The 20,694-nt window shown below is 37.7% G+C and overlaps 1 pseudogene; it reads left to right on the top strand.

Annotated features, from left to right (window-relative positions):
* Nucleotides 1-9,472: 9,472 nt before the first annotated feature.
* On the top strand, nt 9,473-11,677 carry LOC129244517 (farnesyl pyrophosphate synthase-like; annotated as a pseudogene).
* Nucleotides 11,678-20,694: the final 9,017 nt, after the last annotated feature.

Below are 20,694 nucleotides of genomic sequence, written 5' to 3'. Positions count from 1 at the left end.
ACTACCGGACCACTACAGTGCGTTCCAAGTGACGGAAGATGCAATCAAAGAAGCAGTTGATTGGTTGCTCGCTTGTATCAGGGAAATAAACATCTACTCCTACAGCCAAGCGGTAATTAAAGGTCTGGTCGCGCTGCTGGTGCGCTCGAAACTAGTCGCGGAATGCATGACTTCCCTTTCGATCGCATACAAATACTTTGAAATTAAGTTTATTTGGGCACTTGGTCCCAGAGGAAGTGTGGGAATCCACTGAATGAACTAGTAAGACAAGAAGATCGTGAGGTAGTTTTCCCGTAAAATAAATGTATTGCGAATCCGTTGAAAACCTGTGGCTTGCTCCTGGGAAGGTGAGCTTCGCGCCAACTCAGCCAGCGCTGGATGCGTGCACAAACGTGCAAAGTCGCAAGGTCTTCTGGCCGCGCATAACTCAGAGGCGCTATTAGGTTAACAATGCCGCAACTCTCGAATGTTGTGTATTTCCTTTCGAAACTTTGCTCGTTAGGCATCTACGCGGTGAGACGTGGTACTACTTCGAATGCTGTAGCAGTGGCCTGGAAGAAGAGGTGGAATAATCTCAGCTCCTTCTCCTCAGCTATTATGTTTTTATGGCATCTTGGCTCTAACTTCTTTACTACGCCTACATATATATATGGGGCGTTCCACGTCAACCGGACCAAAGCTCTATCCAAAATTCTATGGGATGAAAATAATCTATTATATGAATACTCGTAAACTCATGCCCTTTCAATTGCAAAGTGGCAAATTTGAAAATTCAAAATGGCGTCATTACTGTGTCACCTCAAAGACACTAAATTCCAAAATTTGCAAATATATCTATCAATTACTTTTAAAAATAGGTTCAAAAATGATGACTCATGATATATTTGAATGTTTTTGGGGTCGCTGATTACGAATCTGAAATCAGATTTTCAAAATTCAAAATGGCGGATCCAATATGGCGGACATTTTTCGAAAATTTTTTTGGATTCGCTTGAAACTCATCACTTGGGGGTTTTCGGGGTCGCTGATGACGAATCCGATGTCAGTTTTTCAAAAATTCAAAATGGCGGATCCAATATGGCGGATATTTTCGAAATTTTTTTTAATTTGCTTAAAATTTGTTACTCTGGGGTTTTCGAGGTCGCTAATGACGAATCCGATATCAGTTTTTCAAATTCAAAATGGCGGATCCAATATGTCAAATCAATGTTGTTTTATAGCCTTAAAAAGGGCTGATTGATGATTTATTTTTTGGTGTTTTAGCTACTTTATTAGCCCTGAAAGGGGCTGATTAAAGGTTTATTTTTTGGTGTTTTAATTAATTTATTAGCTCTGAAAAGGGCTGATTGATAGTAACTCTCTTTAAATGGTTTTATATTTCAAAACGGCTGATTAATATTGGACAATGGCGAGCGGTTCATGGTCATTCGAGTACCTATAAACGTTGAGTTTATTATGTGATGTAACTATAAAACAATGTGCTGATTGGATTTTTGTTACAGAAGGTGCCGCGGAAAATCTCTTGTTTAGCGAACGTTTCATTTTTTCATGTTGCTGTTTTGAATAAATAAAAAATTGAATCGATTTAATGTGCTCTTTTGCCCAATCAAAAAGAGCTTTGGCATTCAAAATGGCGTCTTGAGGTTTACGTTGTAAACTGGCACGCGTTGCTTCTCTTTTTAAAACTGCTCCAACGCCATCGCATGCTCCTTTCCCATGAGCAGTTGCATGGAAATGCCACTCAGCCTTTACATTAAAATCTTTTTCGTGGTTTATTAAATTTATTATTTGGTACCGATTTTTGTAGTGCTGTTTAGCCCCGTCAGTAAAATAGTATATTTTTTTGACATTTGGGCATACTTTCTTTATTTCCGGTATTACTGTCTGCTGTAATATGTAAACTGCTGCAGTATCATGCGTTGTACAGTCTGACAGTAATACAATACTGTGGTGCTTCATTTCATTCCCTTCCTTGTAATAGAAAACTGCAGGATGTACTGTGCATTGATCATTATTATAATGAAATCCTTGCACAGCATCCTGCGCAACATAAGCATAGTTTTCAGAAAAATCACACTGCAATATTACTTCGCCGTCTTGAAGATTATTTTTTTTTTCCTGAAAATACTCAGACTGCCTCTTAGCAATAAAATGATGCGGTAAAAGTTTCTTAAACTGAGTGGACATTTCTCCTATAAAATCTTCTGAGGGAAAGAACATTTTCTTCAGAGTACACCTATCAGTCGATTGCAAAGATCTACAAATAATTTCACCAATTTCATTAGCTTCTAGCATTAGCAGTTGACACTTTATTTAAAAAGGTTTCAATTCCAGGACATGAGGTGCATTCTAAAAGAAAACAAGAGGGCTGAGGAATTTTACATAAAACAAAATTAAAACAATCCTTATAATTTTTAATTAAAAGCTCTGAATCAGGTGTCAGTTTTTCAAAATTCAACTCATCAATCATTAATTTAAAATTTTGATGAATTAAGCAGACGCAAACGCTATGAGTGCCAGCCGATCCCGCACAAACACAATTTTTTGGCCTCAAAGCAGCAAACTTTGACATGCCAATCGGCAAATCAGGATATTTTTCCTTAAATTCTGCATGCATTACTTTAATATCGGTAAGCAAGAGTCTTTTTTGTAATAATCGTTTTTCTCCATTGACTTTAGCGGATACAGTGTCTTTTCTTCCCGGCATTAAACGGCTATTTTGATCACACTCATAAAACTCCTGAACTTTATTAATCGTTTCCTCAGGTAATGTTTTTCCTTGTTTTAATTCAGGTTTGGCAAAAATTCCACCAACATTTTTCAAATGTTTAGCTTGTCTAGCTTGTCTCTCGGAAGTGCCAAACTCTGAAGCAATTTGTCTTACTGTCCAACAGTCAGGAGCTATGGTTAGGATAGATATGCGAAGTGGATCATTTTTCGGTAAAGAAGTAAATTTTTCTTTTAGGCCGTTTAATAATTGCTCTAATTGCTCTTCCCTTGAAACACATTTCTTCTTTATTTCAGGTTCTTCTGTTACAGAATCATCCTGATTAGTATCATAATCGTTGCTATTGCACAATTTACGACACTGATGGCAAACTCTTGCATTTTCTGCTACCAGAGGAAACTTTTTTAACAGTGTCTTGGACAGTTTTCTTAAATTAATCCCTTTATGGTTAGCAAGATTTAAAGGATTAATGCATCTATCTACATGAGTCATATAAATAGAAGCTTTCATTTTATTATCCGCCATGATGGCTAATTAAGTTACAAAAATCAACGTTGCTACGCCAAATGAAATTGAAAAACAAATCTTGAAGACCAAACAAAAAATGACATATAAATCGAAATGAAATCGAATTCTTCAATGCTTTTACAATAACAAATAAAGAAGCGAACACAAAGTTAAACACATTAATATTATAGGGAACAAGTTATAAATGACGAAACAAAGTTTAACACTTCAGTGTTCGTACAAAAACAAATGAAGTCGAAGCAACCTTCACACATTAAGGTCTTAGACGTAAACAAAGAAAAATATGTAAAGAAAATCTATCGCATCAATGTTGAATTGAATTTGAAGAGGTCGAGCCAAGGAGCACCAGGAGGTTTGGTAGCTCCTAAAACACTCAGGCTAAAAAGCCCATTGTATTTAAAGCTCTGGAAAGGGGGTAGATAGTCAAGGAGGGAGGGAGAAAAGTATCAGAGAAAGAGATAGGAAAGAATAGAGACAGAGATAGAGATAGTTAGCCCTGTAAGAATTTTCCAGATTCTTTGGCGAATCTGTAAATATCCTCCAGTTTTAGAGAACGAATATCACTCATTCCCATGACATCGGAACCCAATACCCGTAGTCGCGCTCTAGCAAAGGCAGGACACTCACAGAGAAAGTGCTCAGTGCTATCCGCCTCCTCCAAGCAGGACAGGCATACCGGGTCCTCGATGATTCCAATGGTGGTCATATGCTGACCCCATGGGTTGTGTCCTGTAATGATGCCGACCATCAACCGAATGTCTTTCATTCTAAGTTTTAGTAGAAAGTTTGACAGTTCTCTGTTCGGACTTGTCACAAAACACTTTGCAGTTCTGCAGCGTTCTAGACCGGACCACCGCTCTTTATGTAGATTGCCTACATAGTCGTTGATCCAATTCTTGATTCCTGCGGGACTGATTCCGATTATTGGCTCTGGCCCCTGTGGGGGCACCGCTGATCCACGGTTGGCCAATTCGTCGGCAATTTCGTTTCCTTGAGCACCGGAGTGTCCTGGAACCCATATAAGTACAAGCCTGTTTTGTCTTGCGACAGAATTAAGCTTCTTCTTACATTCTTGAACAATCTTCGAGGTTTGCTTCGCGTTCTCCAGGGCCTTCAATGCAGCCTGACTGTCACTGAAGACTCCAATCTGTTTCCCGCTCCATCTCCTCTCGATTATCCATTCGGCTACTTTTAGGATGGCAAAAACTTCTGTTTGAAAAACAGTTGCCATTCCCCCCATAGCATAGTGATACTTGTAACTATCGTTTAAGTACCATCCGGCTCCAGACCCTATTTCAGTCTTGGACCCATCGGTAAAGAAAATATCCGTCAAACCTCCCTGCATGCATTCTGGATTGCTCCATTGCTCACGCAATGGAAATCTGACATCAAATTTCCTTCCGAATGAAACTGTGGGTATCAGGTCATCTTTAGGTGCCAAAAACAGTGGATACTGCTCCGACAGCAACTTAAAGATTTCTCTGTGTCCCGTAGTTCCATCTTCGTGCCAGAAACCATATTTATGGAGTCTACACATTGCTTTTATTGCTTCCTGTTGTATCTTAAGATCCAGGGGGAGCAAATTAAGCATAGCATTTAGGGCATCACCAGAGGTTGTACTCATGGCACCCGTGATGCATAAACATACACTTCTTTGCAGCCTGTATAGTTCCCGGATTGTGGACTTAACCATGCTCCGTCGCCACCAGACCACAGAAGCGTAAGTGATGATTGGTCTGATAAGTGCCGTGTATATCCATAGGACCACAGCAGGTTTCAGACCCCAAGTTTTGCCAAAGGCTCTACGGCATTGCTGAAAAATCTTCAATGCACGATTCGCCTTCAGTGAAACGTGTGTCTTCCAGGTCAGCTTCTTATCCAAGATTACTCCTAGATATTTAACTTCGTTGGAAAGACCAAGTGTCACACCTTTCAGTGTTGGAAGACTGAGTCCATCCAATTTCCGTTTTCTCGTAAACAAGACTATTGTTGTTTTGTTCGGATTAACGGAAAGACCTTGTCTCATGCACCAATCATCGATTTTGTCAAGGACTCTCTGCACTTTCGTGCAAAGCCTCCTTAAGGATTTATCCGATGTTAGCGCACAGACGTCGTCCGCATATGCTTGGACGTGAAAGCCGAGTTCCTGCATCTCCGCTAATAGGGAGTCTACGACGAAGCACCACAGCAGCGGAGAAAGAACACCCCCTTGGGGACATCCTTGCTTGGCCCTGACTGTGATTTGCTCGTCGTCGCTCCCACCAGCGGTTAACAGCCTCTCAGAGAGCATGGAGTATATCCATTTTATAATGGCTTGATTAACTCCGTGTCGTTCGGCAGAAGAACATATCGAGCCGAAAGTGGCATTATCAAAAGCCCCCTCAATGTCCACGAACACGCCCATTGTGTATTCGTCAGCTTCCAGCCCAGCTTCAATCTTGCTAACAAGATCGTGTAAGGCTGATTCACATGATTTTCCACTCTGGTAAGCGTGTTGATTTCTACTAAGTGGACTTCTCGGCAATACCCCCACTCGAATATGTTTCTCCACCACTCGTTCCAGACTTTTCAACATGAACGATGTCAAACTGATTGGTCTAACACTTTTTGCTAGGGAATAGTCATCTTTTCCTGGTTTTGGAATAAATACTACTCTTACGCGTCGCCATTGGGATGGTATATAACCAAATGCAAGACAGGCTATGAAGATCCTTTTCAGGGCCTCAATCAGCCTGTCTCCTCCTTTTTTAAGCATTACTGGATATATTCCGTCAGGTCCAGGGGACTTAAAGTTCTCAAAGGAAGATATGGAAAACCTTATCGATTCCCTTGTCACTATCCGACTAGCAATATACCAGCTGTACCTAGAGGTTCCACCGTTGCCACCGTCATTGTTCATGCCACTCTCGGCTTCAGAGAGAGTTCTACTACCCGGGAAATGGGTTTCGAGTAGAGCATTAAACGTTTCCGATTTGGAAATGGTGTATGAACCATCAGGTTTTCGAATGGAATCCAGCCTTACTGAGCGGTCTAAATGAAGGACCTTACAAAGTCTCGCTGTTTCCCTCATTTCTTCGACGTTACTACAGAAATTTCTATAGGATTCAAGTTTGGCTTGCCGTACTTTTTTCTTATATTCTCTCTGTGTAAGTCGATGATTGGCCCAGTCCTCTTCTGTTTTGGTCTTCAAGGCCTTATTAAGAAGTTTCCTGGACCGTACACGAAGCTTCGACAGTTCAGAGTTCCACCAAGGAACCGCTTTCCCCTGTCTGCTTTGCCCGAGTGGACACAGTTCCTCAAAGCAATTGATTAAAGTACCTTCTAATTTCTTAGTAGCATCTTCAATCATTTCTGCTGATTTGAGTTTTTTCAGGTTTGGTAATCAATGTTACTACAAAAACAAATGAATACGAAACAAGCTTCACCCACTAAGGTTTTAGACGAAAACAAATGAAATATGACGAAAGAGAATCTAACAGTTGAATGTTAAGTACAAAAACAAATGAAGATGAACCATACTTAACATGTTGAAGTCTTAGACGCAACAAATGGAATATTTTGAAAGAAAATTAACTTCTTTGGCTAACAAGTTAAGATCTTAGACTTTATTAAATGATAAGTAATAAAATAAAATCCAACACTTTAGTGTTAGTACAAAAACAAATAAAGGGGAAGAAATTCTAACATGATGAGATCGTTACGTAAACAACTGACTAGTGTTAAATGAATAGTCAACACTTATTGAATTTTTAGAATACTGAAGTCAGAATTGCGATCAGCTACCTAAGAACTTACAAACTTTCAAATAATTCAATACGTTTCTTAAAAATTATCTTTCACATTGAATCCACTATTTAAAATTTTTTAAATTCTAACATCATACTCGTGATCTGCGACCTCAAATACCTCCGAGTAACATAGTTCATGTAAATTCAATTATTCTTTTAAAATTTCAGTCGCCATATTGGATCCCCCATTTTGAATTTTTGAAAAACTGACATCGGATTCGTCATCAGCGACCCCGAAAACCCCCAAGTGATGAGTTTCAAGCGAATCCAAAAAAATTTTCGAAAAATGTCCGCCATATTGGATCCGCCATTTTGAATTTTGAAAATCTGATTTCAGATTCGTAATCAGCGACCCCAAAAACATTCAAATATATCATGAGTCATCATTTTTGAACCTATTTTTAAAAGTAATTGATAGATATATTTGCAAATTTTGGAATTTAGTGTCTTTGAGGTGACACAGTAATGACGCCATTTTGAATTTTCAAATTTGCCACTTTGCAATTGAAAGGGCATGAGTTTACGAGTATTTTGACATATTACATGATTATTTTCATCCCATAGAATTTTGGACAGAGCTTTGGTCCGGTTGACGTGGAACGCCCCATATACACTTGCGGACAAAATAATTAAATCGCGGTAATTTAACCCGTTTTCATTCATCATCTTTCTTTTGTTTTTTTTTTAACTTTTGTTGATTTTGTATACAAAAATATATGTACTCTTGCAGACAAAATAATAGAATCATGTTTTGACCACCTTTTTTTTTAATTTTCATTGAATATATAAAAAATATATGTACACTTGCGAACAAAATAATAAACTCGCGGTAATTTGACCCGTTTCATCTTTCTTTGGTTTTTTTTTTTTAATTTTTTTTGATTTCATACAAAATAAAATATGTACACTTCCAGACAAAATAATAGAATCACGGTATTTTGATCCATTTTGACCACCTTTTTTTTAATTTTCATTGATTTTATATAAAAATAAGTATGTACACTTCCAGACAAAATAATAGAATCACGTGTTGACCACCTTTATAATTCCTTTTTGTAATTTTCATTGATTTCATATAAAAAAAAATTTTTCACTTGCGGACAAAATAATAGAATCGCGATATTTTAATCCGTTTTGACTACCTTTCTGTTTTTTTTTAATTTTCATTGATTTCGTATAAAAAAATCATTCTAAAACAAATGTCATATATTATAAATCAAGGTTTCAAACTTTTTAATATTAAAAAAAATCGCAGTTTATAGTCCATTATATTTTTGTATTGTATAATAAAGCGCAAGTTGCTGGAAAATCCCGATAATTTTCTATTTCTCATAAAGGCCATTTTCACCAAGCCATGCAGTCTAAATTGGCGTAGAAGCAAGGTGACGCGAAACTAATCATCACATTTTGGTTTTGAATAACTTTTTTACTAATTAAAACACAAAAGGGTGAGCGGCTCATATGTGATTTTGTGCTGATAGCGTACGGAGGGATAGCTAATATAATTTAAAAAGAAAGAGGTAAAGATGGCAAAAGCAAAACGCAGAAGAGTATGCGTGAATGTTTGGCTAATAGAAGTAGGAGAAAGATACCGTGTAAAGCTATTAAACGTCTTGAATTGTCGAGATTCTAGAAATTATAACTTTTTTTGCGTGTGGACGTGGAGACTTATAACTCGAATTCTCGAATTGATAACGCCGCACGCTAAACGTGAGATTATCCGCTACGTTAAGATTCCTTACCTCAGGACGAAGCTACGAGAACTTCAGATTCTAGGCAAATATTTCATCCCAGTCTCCTGGTGGGAGTTTACAAAGTGCTCAATTTGAAAAATTGTCTCGTTAGAAAATACAATGTTCGGAAATTGACCTCTCTCGGCCAAGCGAAGCAACTCTTTCGCTCTCTCAAGTCTGACTTGTTGCTGCTTTGGTGTGAGATCATGCGCCTTTTGTATTTTGGATCTTGTAAGGCTTGACTTTGAGATTATTTTTCAGTATGCGGCGGATGCTACGGTCAGATACTTTCAGTTCTTTCGCCATTTGATTGACACTTCGTCGGGGATTTCATTCAAGTCGCTTCTTCACTTTTTGAACCATTTCACGTGACGTTGCAGTCTTTTGATGGCCACCTCTATGACGTGCATCAACTGTGCGAGCGGTCTGAAGTTGGTTACACTTCGAATGCCGGACCCTGTATTTTAAGCAAAGAAATATTTTATTTCATTATTCTAATCTATATGGCGAGCAAAAACTAAATATGTGCATAGTACATTCTTCATATAATATGTATGTATGTATATATTGTGGTGTGTGTTAGAATTAAATATTTTTTAACTATTTTTACCTGTGGCTGTGTTATCCATCCGGTATATATGGCAATTTATTTGTATTTTTGTTTATTTTTCAATTTTTCTCTCTTTTTAGCTCTTTATCAACATTGGGGAACCATTCAGAGCCAAAAGCTGCACACATAACGGCCTCAAAAGATGAGAGAAATGCATTCATGGCCGTATTTCCAGGTCAGTTAAAAGCAAAAAAGAATGTTTTTGTCTGTCATATATTCTATTTGTTATCTTGAATTGCTCACTTGTGATCACTTGAGCGCAGAAGGGTCAGAAAAAAGGGCACAGCTTCACTTTTACTTTTGTAATGCTAACAGATTTACAACAAAACGGAAATAACCGAAGCTAATAATCATTTCTAGACAACTCTTGCATTTAGTTTGCATAATTTAAACAATTTTTTCAATGCTCCATTGTTAGGTGCGGCTACTCGATAAATATTTCAGTTTTGCAACTGCCTTTGAAACTGAACTAATAAATTTCTATGTGTAAGCACCTTTTCATGTAAATTTATTTTCCTAAAACTTTACTCAATTTGCGTGTTTCAAACCATTAAAAGTCCGCGCGATCTTCCTACAGCTCATTTATCGGACTACATCAAAACTGCTCAGTACTCACACGCACGCCAAGTACTTGTGTATGAAATATTAGTAATTTGTAATGGATTCTGCCTTTACAGATGTTGTGCGCGAACTCAGCGAGGCAGCTAAAAGATACACAACTCCTGAGACCGAAAACTGGTTCACAAAGGTATTAACTGTTTATTTGCTTCATTCATTCAAAAATATCTAATTAAAGCATTTCTTTTTAAATACTTCGTAGGCTCTGCAGTACAATTTGCCACACGGCAAAAAGAATCGTGGCCTACTCACCGTTTGAACGTATAAAAATCTAGTCAAACCTGATGCGCTCGGTGCGGAAAATTTAAAATTGGCCCAATACCTGGGTTGGTGTGTCGAAATGGTAAGCATTTCGCTTCTTTTAGGCATCAAATATTTTACTTATTTGATTTAACTGCGCTCGCAGACAATATTTGTCAATTTTGTGAACAGTGATTTTGCATGATATTCCACAGGTACAATGTTTCTTCCTCATTAACGACGACATGATGTGCTGTTGTCCACTACACGTCGTGGACAACTGTGTTGGCACAAATTGGAGGAGGTTGGCTTTATAGCCATCAATGATGCGCTTATGATTGAGAGTGGAGTTTATGAAATACTACGCAATAATTTCCGCCACTTGGATTGCTATGTTGATCTGCTCGAATTGTTCCATGAAATAACATTCATCACAACTTGTGGGCAATCCATGGATTTACTGAATGCTAATAAGAGTGTCAACACATTCACTATGGACAAATATAATTTGGTTGTCTCGAACAAGACTTCTCATTACACTTTCTATTTTCCGGTAGCTTTGGCCTTACATTTAGCGGGGTTAGTAGACAACCTCAATTGACATTTAAACTCCAAAATCAAAAAGAAAATGTTTCTTTTCAGCGTTAAAGATCCGGAAATTTTCCGTCAATCCAAAACTATTCTATTGGAGATGGGTCATTTATTCCAAGTACAAGATGACTTCCTTGATTGTTTTAGCAATCCCGAGATTAGTGGCAAAATAGGCACAGATATACAGGATAATAAGTGTTCCTGGTTGGCGGTGACGTGCATGCAGCGAGCTAGTCCGGAGCAGAGAGCTATTATGGAGGAGTGTTATGGGAAAAATGGTGAGTATTAGGGTGGGCACATTAACAGCAAATCCTGAATAGTAGCAGTTGTACTAATAATGAATAAATAAATGCTATAACATCAGGAATTTCAAACAAACCCCATTTTCATTTCAGATTCCGAGAAAATCGCGCGTGTTAAGCAGCTCTATAAAGAATTAGACATTGCCAGGAGTTTTGCAATATACGAAGAAGAAAAATACAATATGATTAAAGCACAGATCCATCAAACCACGTGTGGCATACCACAGGAAGCGTTCTTACAATTACTTAATAAAATATATCACCGGGACTCATAAGTCGAAATACAAGAAGAAACCCCAAAACGAATACAGCTAATTTGTGCAGTTAAACGCGCAGCTCTTTATCTGTGGGGATTTTACGCGTTATGAGGATGTTTATGTTTGAACATTGATGGGCTCGGGTTGTGTGCAATCTGGAACACAAACTTAATTTTATCTAGTTAAAATAATAGGTTTTTACACTTCATTGAAAACCTAAGAACTGGTATCAATATTAGTAAATAAAGGGAATTTATGTATACATTTGAAACGATTGCGAAACGAACGAATTAATATAATAAATTTTTTAATATAGTTTAGTACATTTTCTAATACTGTTTGTTTTTATGGAATATTTGAAAACATAAGAAAATATTGAATTTTCTTTTTTTCTAAATTTATTTTATAACCAAAAAATAGACACTTATTTGTTTTTATGTGGTATTCACCCGTACCACCAGTCCTTAGATACATTCGCTTATTCATACATACTGATCGTCTAAGATCGCACTGCCCATTTTGTGCTTATTTTGTCAGATTTTAATAATTATAAAATTAAACAAGATTTTTGTTTTTAAGGGGTAACACCACTGTACACGCGTAAAATAAACACGATTTTTAAAGCATTTTTTTGTATAGAAGGAAAGGGGACACAATCACTCTGATTTGGGAAGTTATTACTTATATACTAAAATACAAAACTACAAAGTTTGATCGAAAAATTTTACAAAATGGCGGCATTGGAGACATTTTTGTAATGTGGTTTCTCTTGAAGGAGCTCCGCGGCACGCAGCACAGAGGGTGCAAATTTTAATCTGGAACAAAGAAACATTTTTTTTCTTAATCTAGATAAGAATAGCTAGAGAAACACGTAGGGGATTAAAAAAATTTTTATTTTTGGGAAATTAGCAAGCATTTGAAGGAAAAAACTCTATTTTTTACTAAAAAAACGGCACTTAAATAATTATAACAATCGTTTAAATTAATCTATCGAAAATCCCCTACGCTCTTCTCTTAAGAAGGTTATTATACAGAGTAGTGAAAAACCTGATTAAAAATATTTAAAATTGTTTGAGTTATGCTGCGTGCCAATTTCAGAAAACGTGTTTTGAGAAAAACGCGTTTAAAGTTTGGAAATTTGGAGAAGTCGTTAGGTAGCACTCACTAACGCTTGGTTAAAAGCTTAAGATATTTATGAAATAGACTTCGGTAACTTATAAAACTTTTTGTTCCGTATTTTAAAAGGTTCAAAGAATTTTTTAAGCTTATGAAAAAAAAATCAATTTTTTGAAATTTCTACAATGGTGTTACCCCTTAAAGGCTGGTTAAGTTTCAATGGCCGGTGTTGATTTTTAATAAAATATAATTTTTTTAGGAAATTATTGCCATTTCTCTTATTATGATAATATTGGTATAGCTCAATTACGTATGGAACAAAATATCAGCCAAATATCCGCCGCGGCCTCGGCGGCATATCTCCATCCGATGGTCCAAATATTCGATGATGCTGAGGCATAACTGATGTTCTATGCCGTTAATGTGCCGAATTATCTCATCGTTCAGCTCTTGAATTGTTACCGGCTTATCGACGTACACCTTTTCTTTCAAATAACTCCAAAGAAAGAAGTTCAACGGTGTCAAATCACATGATCTTGGCGGCCAATTGGCATCACGGCGACGTGAGCTTATTCGGCCATCAAATTTTTCGCGCAAAAGAGCCATTGTTTCGCTAGCTGTGTGACAAGTGGCACCGTCCTGTTGAAACCAGGAAACCAGAATCCATAACTTCCAATTCGGGCCATAAAAAGTTCGTTATCATCTCACCATAGTGAACACTATTCACAGTAACTGCCTGACCGGCCGACGAATCCACTGAGGTGAAAATTGACGTTTAGGTGTGGTTCCCATTCAATATCGGCCCTTGAAATTTAACCACCTTTTGTATTGAAAATTTTCAGCACCGGACTGGCGCTGTGGGATGAGCCAAACGGTGCCTAAATTAACATCACTGAAGATGAATGCATTTTGATTTGAACGCCCGTTTTCATAATAAGCCTGAATAATTTTAACGCGTTGCTCGATTGTGTATCTTTCCATGGTTCAAATTGAGTTAGTCTGAAATTGAAAAATGTCAAATGAAATGCAAAAAAAAATTTGACGTTTAGGTGTGGTTCTCATTCAACATCGGCCCTTGAACTTTAACCATCCTTTATATAAAATTTAAATAAGTTTTTCTTTTTTGTTTTAAATAAAAAAAAAAATAGTTTTTTAATAAAAATTAAACAAGTTTTGTTTTTTTATAATAATAAAAATTAGAAAGGTTCCTGTTTTTTATTAATGACTATTTCATGCACCGGCTGGACAATCCTAATGTAACCCTTATAGTGAAGTGAGACTTTGCAGCTCAGGTAAAATGAATTTGAAACTTTTTGATATCAGATAAAAACTAATCTGCCAACGTTGACGCCAGAAATTGGGCAACTCCGCTCTGCTTCTACTTCAAGATCATTTTCAAAAATTTTAAAATATTGTATTTTCAGCAAAAAAAAAACAAAATAAAAGGTTTGCAAAAATTTAGTGGAAGATATGAGCCCGAAGGAGAATTTGATGAGATTATTTAAATATTTTGAAAAAAAAAAAAATGTACCGAACTACAAATTTGGTATGCAAAGTGCACTCACAATGCATTATGAAATTTCGAACTCCGTCGATGTTCATATATACATATATGAATTAACTCACAAAAAAAGTCAAATTTCTTCAAAAAGAGGATTCGACTTGGTAAGAGGTTTCTTCCACTTTAAAAATCTCAAGACTTGAATTATTTCAGTAATCAATAAGAAAAAACCGCTCAAAGTGAGTATATGAGATAAAGTAACGCAATTCTTTGAAAAATGTCTATAGTGGCTATAGTCTGTTCAGTGATAGCTCGACCTTTTGGAATTGACGACATTCCGAGTTTGGGCAAACTGCGGACCATCGGTGATTGAACAAATTTGTAAGCAAAATAAGTATCAGTTGGTTATGAAAGTTTTCCGCTTTGAAGTGTGTGAACGAAGGAGATTGATTGCCTTGATTCCGACCCCCAGAGGCGTAGTGATTGCTTCCGGAAGGACATAGTCAAAAGTGCCCTCAATGTCTAGGAAAGCAGCCACAGTGAATTCTTTCTAAGAAAGGGACACCTCGATATCTTTGACAATAGTTTGTAAAGCAGAATCCGCCAATCTGGTTTTACAATAGGCAGTTTGGGCAACCGATAAACGCCCCCCAAGAGATTTCATACCTTTCGAAAAGATAAATCAGCCTCTCAAGGACCTTCAACACGATGAAAGACTGATTGGCCTGAAATACTGTGGGGATACGTGTGAGATTTCACCTGCCCTGGGTATGAAAGTAACTCTCACAGCACTCCAAGATATGGTATTGTAGCTCCTAGCGAGCTGCATTGTCGCATAGATAGGGATCAGCCAACGACAAGATACCTTCGCAGGTACCAGTAGTTGCCATCGTGGCCAGGTGACTTGAAGTGCTTGAAAGGATCTATCGCCCAAGCCAGGCGGCGCTTATCCAGCAAGCAGATATGGATGCGGGGAATGAGCTGGTATTGCTCCAGTCGGATTCACCAGAAAAATGGGCGTTGAGAAGCAACTTGAGTGACTCCTCGCTAGTCATCGTCCGGCATCTTGATCCGTCCTGCAGGTACCCAAAAGGCGTGAAATTCCTCGATGCCAGCCTTTAACGCTTGCGCATAATTTTCTTCACGAGTCTCACTTCGATTTCCTAACTTTGGATTTCTAGATTCCTTATGCTAATTTGTACAGTTCTCATCCCGTGGGAGACTTAATCTTTCTTGCTCTTATGAAAAGCCGTCTACACGAAGTTCTAATTTCAGAGAGTTCAGTAGTCCACCAAGGTGGGTTTTGCGTGTTAGCGGGCGATCTTACAATACAAGAGCTCTCGAGAGCCCTATTACACGCAGTGGTGAATGTCTCCACTGGTTAGTGAGGTCAAGTACCTCGTCCCTGACCGCAGTAGCAAAAGTTGGGTCCCTACCAAGTCTTCACTTAGAATAAAATCAAAAAAATTAGAAAAATGACTCACCTCTTGCATTAATGTCTGTACTTCTCCGAGAAGTATGATGGGAGTTTGCGTACCAATGATGACGCCGATTTCCCTTCGCCTCGCCTCAGCTAAGGCCTCCTGTAGCAGCATGAGAGCTGGTTCTACCTCGTCGTCATGTGCCATGTGGTCTGAGATCAACCAGAGTCTCCCAGTAGTGCTCTCCAAGCTCATAGTAACAATGCCTTCCTTGCTGAAAAAGGCAAATTGAAAGCATTTAGTTCTTTCTTGATGAGTAGATCGATAGATGAATAAATTCTTTTCTTTATTTTGGAAATATACGTAAATATCTTTAAAAAACCCCCTGGACCTCCACCATGCTGTGAGAGTGCCGAGTTGAGTGCCAAATTTCAAATTTTGAAGGCCGCAGAACATTTGGCGTTACCCAGGGTGCACCGCGCGAAGGTGATCCACCCTCTAAAAATGAACTCAAATATGCAGGAAATAACTGAATCGTATATTTATGCAAACACTTATGGTATAATATTTCACCTCATGACAAAGGTAGATATTTTTATTATCCCATGGCAGTTTGCATATTTTTTATTTTACTCCAGTTGACCGATAAACAATGAAATGCAGGGAAATAGTGAATTCTGTTCGCCCCGATCAAGTAGTACAATTAATTATATGTATGTAAACGCGTATTTTAACTGTTGTGTAAAGAATTTTATATTGACTGGATATTGAAAGAAAATTAAAGTATTGTCAGGTCTTCTAAAGAGTCGTGTGTATTCATCGCTTTCAAAATGTTCCTTCTAACGCTGGTTGGGTAATTTCCACTTAGCTACAGTTAAATATTTCAATTCAATAAAATAGTTGTTGTATCAAATGTGGTAAAATCTCTTTCACATGTTAGGTATTTCTATTTTACTTGGACAACAATTTGAAGGCAAATAATTTTCTTAAGCAACTTAATCAGAAGAATTCTAATTTTCTCTCTAATCGTTCAAAAAAGAAAAGTAAACAATTTATCTTTATTCATGTTTGTTGTTTTATACTCACAGATATGGCCATTTTTTAACAAAGAAATGAAATGAATTGAAATGTTGAAATGCCCAAAGTTGAATTTGCATACTCCGTTTTACTCCTCACGTTTTAGTTCCGATTTGCAAAGTGAGCACCTCCCCTTTCAACTTCCTTTTTAGCCCATGCCAATCGTTCCGCTTCAGCTTGCGTCAGATTGGTCATGCCACTAAACCGGTTGCAGATTTTGACTGCAGCGTTGTAGCGTGTTTTCGCTTTCAACCCCTCTTTGGCCCTTTCTTACTCCCAGAACTGGCACCATCAAGCATCACCGGAGAGCGAAGTAAAGGTTCTTCCTCGTTATTATTCACGCTAGCCAATCCCCATATGGAGTTCGTGTTGAGTTGGTCCCCATGATATGGGGGTCAAACCACCACTTAATCCTCATCCCCGCGCCAAAGAGACCAACATTAAAGATGATAAAGAAAAAAATGATTATTTTTCCATGTCAACCTTATTTATCTTTCATGGCGAAGTATTTAGTAAAACTGCAGCATTTTTAAAAACTTCAACGTTTTCATTTCCATCATCTCTGCCTTTGCTATTTACTTTTCTCATATCGTCATTATAGTGCAGATCTTCAAGGTTGTCATAGCTTCAAAAGCCAAATTTTAGTGAAAAGGAAAATTAGAAATTATGTTGGAGGAATGCAACACCTGAGCGGCGTGTGCGTCATATCTACTATATGAGGTTTGATGTAAAAAATTCAAAATCAATCGAAAATCACTTTAGTTTTCCTCTAATAGATTCACTTAAAATCGAGGTAGAAAAAGGTCACGAACTATTCTGGCATAATACTGCTTTCGACTTCTGCTATTCCCTATCAGAAAAACTAACATTAAAATTTAAAATTTCACAAGTGTAAATGTTCCAATTTTGGGTTCTATTCTTCGAAAAAAAAATCATTTCCCGAAATTATGCAAAAAGACGTCTAGAATCGAAAAGTCTAAATATCGAATTATAGATTCGGAAACTGCATGAAATTCTCAAAAACTTTCATTTGGTTGCAAAATCTGACGAGCCGGTACTCACATTTTTTACAAGAAAAATCTAACGCCCGCACATTTCCAAATCTATTTTTGATGATAAACAAAAAAAATGTAAAAATGTGTTAAATACAGAGTTTGATTGAAAAGTAATGAGCCTTCCCGCGCGCAGCGTCTGCCAAGCGATCAACCGAATTGACAGGTGCGGGAAAATGATCGTTGGACCTCCCCCTTCCACTAGAAACCGGTCCGTTCGCTGGCAACAGCGGTGCAGTCAACATCGCTCCGCGCGTGAAAGCTGTTTTAAAAGTGTGTTAGGATTTTGCAGTGGCGAAAATGCAGCGATCGTTGGAGCAACGTTACTCGATCAAATTTTGCGTAAAGCTAAACAGTTTGTACCTCCAGGAAGCACAGTAAACGCAGCATTTTACAAAGAAGTGCTCCTTCGGCTGAAAAACCGCGTCGCTCGGGTTCGCCCGACCTCGTCAACAATTGGACCCTTCATCACGACAATGCGCCTTCCTCTGACCTCTGCATTGGCCAAGATGGGGGTTCCGGAGCTTCCCCACCCTCCTTATAGCCCAGACCTGTTCCCTCCGGACTTCTTCTTGTCCCCGCGCCTGACAAGAAAGCTGAAGGGGAAGCGTTTCGACTCCATCGAGGCGATTCAAAAAACTGTGACAGCCGTATTGAACGCGATTCCAGCGGATGCGTTTAAAAAATGTTTCTGCAGTGGAAGAACCGCGACCAGCGGTGTATTTACGCTCAAGGGTCCTATTTTGAAGAATATTAGTTGCATAAGCCAAAAGGTTTAATAAAACTGCTTAAAAAAATAAGGCTCATTACTATTCAATCAAACCCTGTATGATGATGATCTGATTAGAGTTGAAAAAATAACACCTGATTTTGAACGGTTCACAGCCAAATGCAACTAAACTAATTTGTCGATAATAGTCCGATATTATTCTTTATTTAGAACACACCGTTAACCCCTTGCCTTATGAATCGAGCGACGATTGCGTGTGCCACTTTCGATGAAAGCTTTTCGTGCGTTTGGCCAGAAAAACTCATCTCGTACCCGCTACGACATTCTCATTTTAGGAACGGAGAGAGTTGATTCTACTCTCCCATCCGTAGTTCTAAGGCAAATTGTTAAGCGGGTGGGCGAGTGAAACTACTTGCCTCTCCAAACTAAGGCTGAACAGGTTCTATCAACTGGCACCATTACCTTTTGCCATCTACGCCTCTATAGTCGAGACACTGTGCGACGCCACGAATAGTTCAAATTGTAAATGTATTTTCGCAATTGCATTCCGCATGGGAGTACGAATGGGTTCTGGTGGTATATGACTTAAATATATATATTAAAAACAATGTCGGTCGTGATTTTTTTTGGGGAAAATTTGGAAAATTCGTCGAAAGAAAACTGTGTATCGGAAATTTTGCTTACTGCTATGAAGAAAATAATTAATACAGTTTAAAACTTCTATGTATAATAAAGAACCTTATTCAAATATTCAATTTACATTCCGTCAAAAAAGCACCAGGAATTGTTTAATAACGCAAAATAATTGTTTAATCACCAAAATTTATTTTGTCGCCTTCAAAATAGGCTCCATTCGAACAAATGCACCTCTGCCAACGATTAGCTTAGTCATCAACGCACCTTTTAAACGCGTTTGAAGAGATCTTCTTCAGCTCTTTCAGCGAATTCTGCTTTATGGCCCCTATCGACTCAAAGCGGCGTTCGTGGAGTGGCAATTTAAGCTTTGGAAAAGGAAAAAGTCACAGAGGTCTAAATCCGGTGAATAAGGTAGCTGTTCGATGATATTTGTCCAGTTTTTGGTCAAAAAAGTGCTCACAACATGAGCCCTGTGAGACGGTGCGTTGTCATGGTGTATTTGACGTATTTTCCCCTCTCTACGGCGCAGCTGACTATTTTTTTTATTCTACTAAATGTCAACAAGAATGAAAAAAATTTCAGCCGGTATAAAATGAGTTGGTAGAAATTTTTTTTCGACACGTTTCGTACCCTCCCACAAACACACCCACCACGGGTGCGCCAGCTGACGTTCACTTTCGTTATTCATGAAAGCTAAATCACAAGTATAGTCAAGAATTTAACGGTATAAAAACGCAGTCCAAAATCAACCCCTGGCTCCCGGCCCATTAACCCCATAAGAAAATAATGCAAGAAAAAAACAAAGAAAATACATAAATCTGCCCTCTTTTCTCTTTTTACGAAGTCGCGTTATTAGGCAGTGAATTTACATTATTAAATCACTGCTCCAATTATTTCACAAATTATGAATTCAAATCAAAACCCTTAAAATATACAAATACAAATGTTCGAAAAAAAAACACATTTTGATTGGTTTTGTTATACAATTTGGTGTAAAACTAATTCTCCTATCATATCAAAAATCTGATGAACTTCATCAGCAGCATGGCTAACACTGCCTCGATTTAGTCACCGTTCATAGTCCGCAAATACTCAACCCTCCGACCTCTCTCCTTTTGGTACTATCGTTTTCCTTCATCTCTTTTTCCTCTCCCTGTAATGGTATCACAAAGCATAAATCAAACTTCTTTCGTCCAAGTGGGCCCACTTTCTGGACAACCATTACAACCTAACCGAATCACCCTATCGAAAGATTTATAATTTTTGCAAATGGCGTCGTACGTCAATCGTATTGGACACTTGAGAACTAGACAGCTGCAGTAAACAAACAGAGGGCGTAAAGGTCAAAATAAAGATATCCAACACTCAAAATCATTGCTTTTTTTTCGTTTAGTTAAAATGTTATTCAAATTGAATGATTAGTTTTGCGCCACCTTGTATTTACTCTCCTTAAAAAATTCCAATTTAAGTTTTAAAAAGGTTACACCTTTTTTATGATTTTATTCGATCAATTTGAAAATTATTCTTTTGAGAGATTTTAGGAAAGTCTTACATAATTTTCTCATTTCGGAGGAGCTTTCATCCTGCATTACCAGCTCGACCAATATTTCACAGCTGCAGTTTTGTCACTTTCATATTGCAACTGAATGGCTTTGTTGTGGGGACTAACAGCTTGGGTTGGCTTGGCGTAAAAAAGAAACTTAAAACAGATTCAACAAACAGATCAAAATAACTAAGAGACTAATACATATACATACACATATATA

Source organism: Anastrepha obliqua, chromosome 4 (assembly GCF_027943255.1).
Source record: "Anastrepha obliqua isolate idAnaObli1 chromosome 4, idAnaObli1_1.0, whole genome shotgun sequence".
NCBI lineage: Eukaryota > Metazoa > Arthropoda > Insecta > Diptera > Tephritidae > Anastrepha > Anastrepha obliqua.
This window is presented reverse-complemented; position numbering and strand designations above follow the sequence as displayed.